Source organism: Engystomops pustulosus, chromosome 6 (assembly GCF_040894005.1).
Source record: "Engystomops pustulosus chromosome 6, aEngPut4.maternal, whole genome shotgun sequence".
Classification (NCBI taxonomy): Eukaryota; Metazoa; Chordata; class Amphibia; order Anura; family Leptodactylidae; genus Engystomops; species Engystomops pustulosus.
The window spans coordinates 165,553,783-165,561,171 of record NC_092416.1 but is presented as its reverse complement, the minus strand read 5'-3'; the positions used below and the strand labels follow the sequence as shown (position 1 = coordinate 165,561,171).

General features: G+C 45.1%; 1 non-coding gene across 1 annotated transcript; it reads left to right on the top strand.

Annotated features, from left to right (window-relative positions):
- The first annotated feature begins 6,766 nt into the window (after positions 1 to 6,766).
- On the top strand, positions 6,767 to 6,839 carry TRNAV-CAC (transfer RNA valine (anticodon CAC)). Its single transcript has one exon. It is a non-coding gene; the product is annotated as a tRNA-Val (tRNA).
- The last annotated feature ends 550 nt before the right edge of the window (positions 6,840 to 7,389 follow it).

The following is a 7,389-nucleotide window of genomic DNA, read 5'->3' as shown; positions in this document are numbered from 1 at the left end:
TCCTACGGCACAGGCAAGTCCCCCACATATTATACAGGACTGGCAAGACTCCCACGTAACCTACGGCACAGGCAAGTCCTCCACATATCCTATGGCACAGACAGGTCCTCCACATACCCTACGGCACAGGAAAGTCCTACACATATCATAAGCACAGGCAAGTCCCCCACATATCCTACGGCACAGACAAGTCCACCACATATCCTACGGCACAGGCAAGTCCTCCACATATCCTACAGCACAGGCAAGCCCTCCACATATCCTACGGCACAGGCAAGTCCCCCACCTATCCTACGGCACAGGCAAGTCCTCCACATATCCTACGGCACAGACAAGTCCACCACATATCCTACGGCACAGGCAAGTCCTCCACATATCCTACGGCACACATGTAAGAGAGCTGTGTTAATAAGAGTGATTACCACACACCAAAACTTCTCCATATCATATTTATTAAAGCAGAAACCACCATATTGTCAAGTCGATGAATGTCTCCCAGATTGTGTTTCTTTTATGGGTCATGGTGGCATCATACAGAAAATCATTTTTGAAGTAAGATGTAAATTGGATTTATTAAGTCACGGAGGCGGAGACTGACTGAAGTCAAGCTCTCTACACCTCAGAAACCTATCTTTACTGTGGTTCCCTCATATCCAGGATCATCACTAATCCACTCTCCTTAAACCGGGTGTTGGATGTCAATCACAGCAGATGGGACGTTCTGAGTCAGGGAGAGCTTGACTTAAGCACTGAGCTCTCTGTGACTTTATATAACCAGTTTACATTTCACTTGAGAGCTTATTTTCTGGATGATGCCACCACACTGGACCATGAAAGACACACAATCTGGAAGGTGTTAATCTGCTTTACAGCATACTTGTGGTAGTTTATTAGATCAATTTCTGTTGACAGGACCCTTTAAATAAAATGTACAATCAAAATCCAGGGGCATGATAAACCAGGGACACATCTTCTTATATTTGTTATTCATGGGATCCATTTGTCTAAAAACAACTTTTAAAATTATGCTAATAAGTCAGGGCATTACCAAAGCCCCTCTGTGCTGTAGCTCCACAGACTATTACAATGAGCAGAACATGTCTCTCTCTCTCCATTCTCCCCACTGCCTGTGTAATCTAGCAGCAGGAGAAAGTGCAGGAGTAGGGTGAGACCTGCTCTGCTCATTGTAACAGCCTGTGAAGCTACTGCTACTGAAGGACACCTCCAGAGTCCTTCAGGTCCCTTAGCATAATTGTAAAACATGATTTTAGAAGTATGGAGGTCATGGTTAACAAATATAAGAAGATACCCCAGTTCTGGTGCCTGGATCTATGAGTAATGTCCCTGGTTTATCATGATGGATTTTGAGGGTAGATTTCCTGAAATTATATTTGGGGGCACTGGTTTGTCATTTGCAGTGTTGGGCTGTATACACTGATGTGCCGCCCCAGGGCGAGCTCAGCCCTGCTACATCTGTGTATCTGTATATCTTCCTGTGTTTCCATAGCCAGCACACAGCACGGTACAGGATTGTATGACCACACACATGTGTGAGGGAAGTCTCAGCGTGGACGGACGTCGTCTGGTTGCTAGGTTACCAGATCCGTGTATTCCTTGCACGTGGTGCGCGTTGCTATGGAAACGCCTCCCCTGGTATCCCGATACTCAGCAGGTCTATGGCGCTTTGCCTCCGGCTTCTGGAAGGAGGGAGGAGAAACAGCGGCAGACGCTGAGAAAAGACTGGATTTTAGTGAAAAAACCCAGACTATGTCCTCCTGTGACCAGTCACATTGTGCCGCCCCGCTCTCTTCTAGAAGCATCGACTCTATGGAACAAAGTTTCTAAAGTAAAAGTATTCACCCCCTTCCAGAGATCCTTTGGTATTGTATCACGGATGCAAGGATCCGACACCTTTAACCATGTGATGACAATAGTGTTTTGTTAGAATGCTGGTGACGTCCCTCTGTTATTCCCCCTGGAAATGTAGGACACAGAGTCAGACACTGGAGAAAGAGGAATAAGTGCAGTGTACAGTCGTGGCCATAAGTTTTGAGAATGACACAAATATTATATTGTCACATGATCTGTTGCCCTCTGGTTTGTCAGATGTTTTTATCACATACAGAAATACAAGTGCAATCATATTATGAGGAACAAAAGCTTTTATTGGCAGTTAGAAGGAGTTACTGCAGCGAGTCAGTATCTGCAGTGTTGACCCTTCTTCTTCAGGACCTCTGCAATTCTCCCTGGCAGCTCTCAATCAACTTCTGGTCCAAATCCTGACTGATAGCCGTCCATTCCTGCACAATCAATGCTGCATTTTGTCACAATTTGTTGGTTTTTGTTTGTCCACCCGTCTCTTGATGATTGACCACAAGTTCTCAATGGGATAAAGATCTGGGGAGTTTCCAGGCCATGGACCCAAAATCTCTATGTTTTGTTCCCTGAGCCATTTAGTTCTCCCCTTTGCTTTATGGCAAGGTGCTCCATCATGCTGGAAAAGGCATTGCTCATCACCAAACTGCTCTTGGACGGTTGGGAGAAGTTGCTCCTGGAGGACATTCTGGTCCCATTCTTTATTCATGGATGTGTTTTTAGGCAAGACTGTGAGAGCCGATTCCCTTGGCTGAGAAGCCGCCCCACACATGAATGGTTGCAGGATGCTTTACAGGTGACATGAGACAAGACTGGTGGTATCGCTCACCTTGTCTTCTCCCAACAAGCTGTTTTCCAGATGTTCCAAACAATCGGATAGGGGATTCATCAGAGAAAATGACTTTCCCCCAGTCCTCAGCAGTCCACTCCCTGGGCCTTTTGCAGAATATCAATCTGTCCCTAATGTTTCTTATGGAGAGAAGTGGCTTCTTTGCTGCCCTCCTTGACACCAGGCCTTGCTCCAAGAGTCTCCGCAGTCTCACAGTGGGTTCAGATGCACTCACACCTGCCTGCTGCCATTCCTGAGCAAGCTCTGCACTGCTGGTAGCCTGATCCCCAAGCTGAAACACTTTCAAGATATGGTCCTGGCGCTTGCTGGTCCTTCTTGGGCGCCTGGAGCCTTTTGGTAACAATGGATCCTCTCTCTTTGAATTTCTTGATGATGCGATAGATTGTTGACTGAGGTGCAATCTTTCTAGCTGTGATACTCTTCCCTGTTAGGCCAGTTTTGTGCAGTGCAATGATGACTGCACGTGTTTCTTTAGAGATAACCATGGTTAACAAAAGAGAAACAATGATTCCAAGCACTAGCCTCCTATAAAAGTGTCCAGTGGTGTGATTGTTACTTAATCATGACAGATTGATCTCCAGCCCTGTCCTCTTCAGCACCCACACCTGTGTTACTGGAGACATCACTGACACGATGTTACCTGCTCCTTGTAAGGCAGGCCTGCGATGAAGGTGAAATGTGTTTTGGGGGAAAAGGTTCTTTTTCTAGGCAAATATTGACTTTGATCAGCTTAACAGCAATTAATTGCACTCTTTATAACATTCTGGAGTATATGCAAATTGCCATTATAAAACCTGATGCAGTAGACTTTGTAAAAATTACCATTTGTATCATTCTCAAAACTTTTGGCCATGACTGTAGTACAACACACTGAGATACCAGGGGACAAGCCGCAGATGGGAGAGGCCGAGTCATTCAAGGATTTGTCTTGAAAGGTTGGCAAGGCCATGTCTGATGGTGACCTTGTATGGGAGATATCATACAGCTGCCTGGGGAAACATCACATCAGTGGCCTGAATATTGTTGTTCTGGAAAAAAAATAGACATAGTCCCTGGCAGATGTATCTTTAAACATATTTCATTCAGTCAGTGTATAGGTAGATATGTTTCCTACCCGGGGATACTATTATTTGGCCAATATATGGCACAATTGTTCGGCCACCACACATAATGGTGCCTAGGTTTAGGCCTTGTATTGATTCTGCTATTTGCACTTGGAATGTACTACCTATAATAACCCATAGGTGGAGGTCTTTACTAATTTCTCTAGTGCCCCTTTAAGAGCCATCATTCTTTATGTGGTAATGTCAGGCTGGCTAGAGAGGGTGATTATACAGGCTTTCACTCTGTTCTGTTATCAAATGGTTAACTTGTTTTGTTTCTCTTAAGTGTGCATGTAATAATGCAGGCTGTCCGATTGGCTGATGACTAGAACTTTCCAGAGGCTTAGTCCTAATGTCTATAAATATAGTTCTGAATTCTGGGTTATTTGATTTGGTCTCCATGTTGAGATTTAAGTAAGAACACAACACTGCAGATTTGTGAGGCTGATGCATTAGAGCTGACACAGGTCCTCCCCTGTACCGTCAACTGGAACCCATTGGGGAACATTTACTAAGGGTCTGCACGGCGCATTTTCATAGAGTTTCCCGACTATTTCCGATTTGCCCCGCTTTTAAGTGGGGTTTTTGGTGCACGCGATCGGATTTTGGCGCCGACTTGCATGGGACACAAATCGGGGGGCGTGGCCGACGGACAACCGGACTGATTCGGACTCAGCGCAGGATTTACAATTCAAATTGTGTCGCAAGACAATGCACTTACATACACCGGGAAGAAGAAGGTGAACTAACTCCGGGGGACCTGAGGGGGGAAGCGACACATGCAGGAAAATGGACGCACGATCTCGAAGAATCGCGCCGCACTTCATCCTCGTCGGAGAACGCACCTCGGGGATCGCGACAGGACCGGGTAAGTAAATCTGCCCCATTATATCCACTGGGAGTGTCCCATGGGGAACTTTGTTACTTCTCTTGTTGCTTCACCCTTGTGGCCCTGACAGGTTCGGAAGAGGCCTACACCAGGTAGGCCTGTGACAACCTCGACCAGGCCACAACTAAGTCAGCCACTCATCTTCTCGTTCACAATGTTAAGTACATAATGGTGCACATCCTCCAGTCAAGTGGGGTGGCCGGGCCCCCTGACACTGCGCGCCCTGTTTCAGCCGCTATGGCTGCTCCCCCTGTTGTTATGCCCCTGGCCATTTGAGGCAATGGGGAATGGGTATAAACCCTCCCCAAACCTCTGCTGAGTGAACGCTCAGGGAGGTCCCCAGAGATAATATAAGGACAATAACATCCTTAGTGGTAACACCCTGAACGGATCTTCAGTGATTTCATTGTCCTTATATGTTTGCTCACGGTTTCAGGGAGAGAGGAGGAGGAACAGGTTGATGTATTCCATTGTATGTGCATGAAGTGGGATACGTCCCGGCTCTTCATTAAGGGATTCTCCTGACATGAACTTACTCCGTAGAGCCAAAGTGTGATGTGAACAAAACCTAAGATGTCATTGTCATGAGCAGGTCATCTGATCATCCTAGCCATAGCTAGTCCTAGTCCACAGCAATAGATGTAGAGAGATTCCTCCTTCCAGATGGTTGTTAGGTTAGACAAGTGCATTTGAATTTGGTGGGTGGTTTGGGTTGCCATTTTATAAATAGGTGAATTGTGACCTCATGTGCTTCTCCTGGAAGAACCCAAAAACGGAATGAAGCTATAACAATGTAATGAGCCGTTCTGCTGTCCCCCTGGGGTGCAGTTATGGCTCATTATATGTATATTGTGGATGGATAATGTATAACGTGGGGTTCTCAGCCCTGATCTTCCTGGACGTGATGTTTATGTCTTGTCACTGACTCCCAGGTCTCATAAGTCTATATCACAAGTCCACGTGCAGGGATTTTCCTGAGAAGCTCAGTGATATCATCTTCACCTTCAAAGGGAGGAACCTTACAGTAAAAATTCCAGGTCATCTCTGCCACAGAAAAAAATTAAGTTGTTAGAAAGTTATGGATCTTCTTAACAACTTACAGAGGAGAACATCCTCTGGGATATATACAGGCAGTCCCCGGGTTACATACAAGATAGGGTCCGGAGGTTTGTTCTTAAGTTGAAACTGTATATTTTATAATTGAAGTTCTAGACAAATTTTTTGCCCCTGTGACAATTGGAGTTTCAAAATTTTTGGTGTAATTTGACCAAGAATTATCAATAAAGCTTCATTACAGGCATCTTACAGCTGACCATTGCGGCCTGGGACTATAGTAACATCCAGAGAGTTCACCAGAGGTCAGGGGGGTCTGTCTGTAAATATGGGTTGTCTGTAAGTCGGGTGTCCTTAAGTAGGGGACCGCCTGTATTGATATGCTGGTATGATCTATCGGGCACAATTTTTTGTAAGGCAATATATTTGCGGCACTATATGTATTGTTCTGTTTGGTGTAGAACATTTGAGGTGTACACAGTGGATGTGGGGGTGTCATATTAGAGTATGTTCACACAGTTCAGTATCTTGCATGTGGAACAAGTGGCTTTTTTTCTTGGGTTTCTGCTGTGGCTACATATTGAAAAGCCCCTTTCTATGTGATCACATTACATTTTCTGATAACTAGTGATATACTATTCTGTGCCCTCAGGATGGAGTCACCGCTACTAGAAAGCCCTTGCATTTCTCTTTACATTAGTTTTGTTTGCCTGTAAGGACGGCTTCAGTTTTTTAAACAGTTTTTCAAGAGTAGGGGTTTTCACTTTTGCCTAACGCGTGAAAGTCCCTGTTTGAAAACCGTTGAGTTTCTGTAGTGAAGTGGACATCACATTTGCCACAATTGTCGACGGTGCCCAGTTCGAGACAAGGTGGGAGTGTCGTTTGGAACCAATCAGAAACGTGTTTTGCGACTTTTGAATGACTCAACATTCCTCGCGTTGGTTTATAAATTTGGTTTTGTTTGCGTCTAAAGACCAGTTGAGGGTTTTTCATCAGGTTTCTGTAGTGTAGTGGTTATCACGTTCGCCTCACACGCGAAAGGTCCCCGGTTCGAAACCGGGCAGAAACATGAGATGTTCTACTTTTGAAGACACAAGAGAGAGAAATCTTTTTTCATTGTGTCTTTTCCTCCAAAGTAGCTGCCAGTTATTACTGCGCTCAGTGTTCTCCATCTAGTCTGCTGTACTCAAAGGTCTAGAAGTGAGCAGTCAACGTGTTTCTGTAGTGTAGTGGTTATCACGTTCGCCTAACATGCGAAAGGTCCCCGGTTTGAAACCGGGCAGAAATGTCTTTTCTGACAATTCAGACAGAAAAATCTTGTTTTGTCGTGTCTTTTCCGCCAAGGTAGATGCCACTGTTACCTCGCATTTAGAGTCTAATAAAAAATTCAATATATGCCATTATATATTTGTGTGGTAAATACTTTGGCCTATGATTAAAGGGGATTTCCCATCAAGAAAAGTTAGGTCCAACCCATGGGAAAGGATCTGACTTGCTGATCAGTGGGGGTCTCAGTGTTGAGACACCCCATGGATCATGAAAACGAGGTGTCCGTCACTCAGTCAGACTAATGGAGCAGACGGCCGCATACCGTTTGGCTCCATTAATCTTTACGGAGC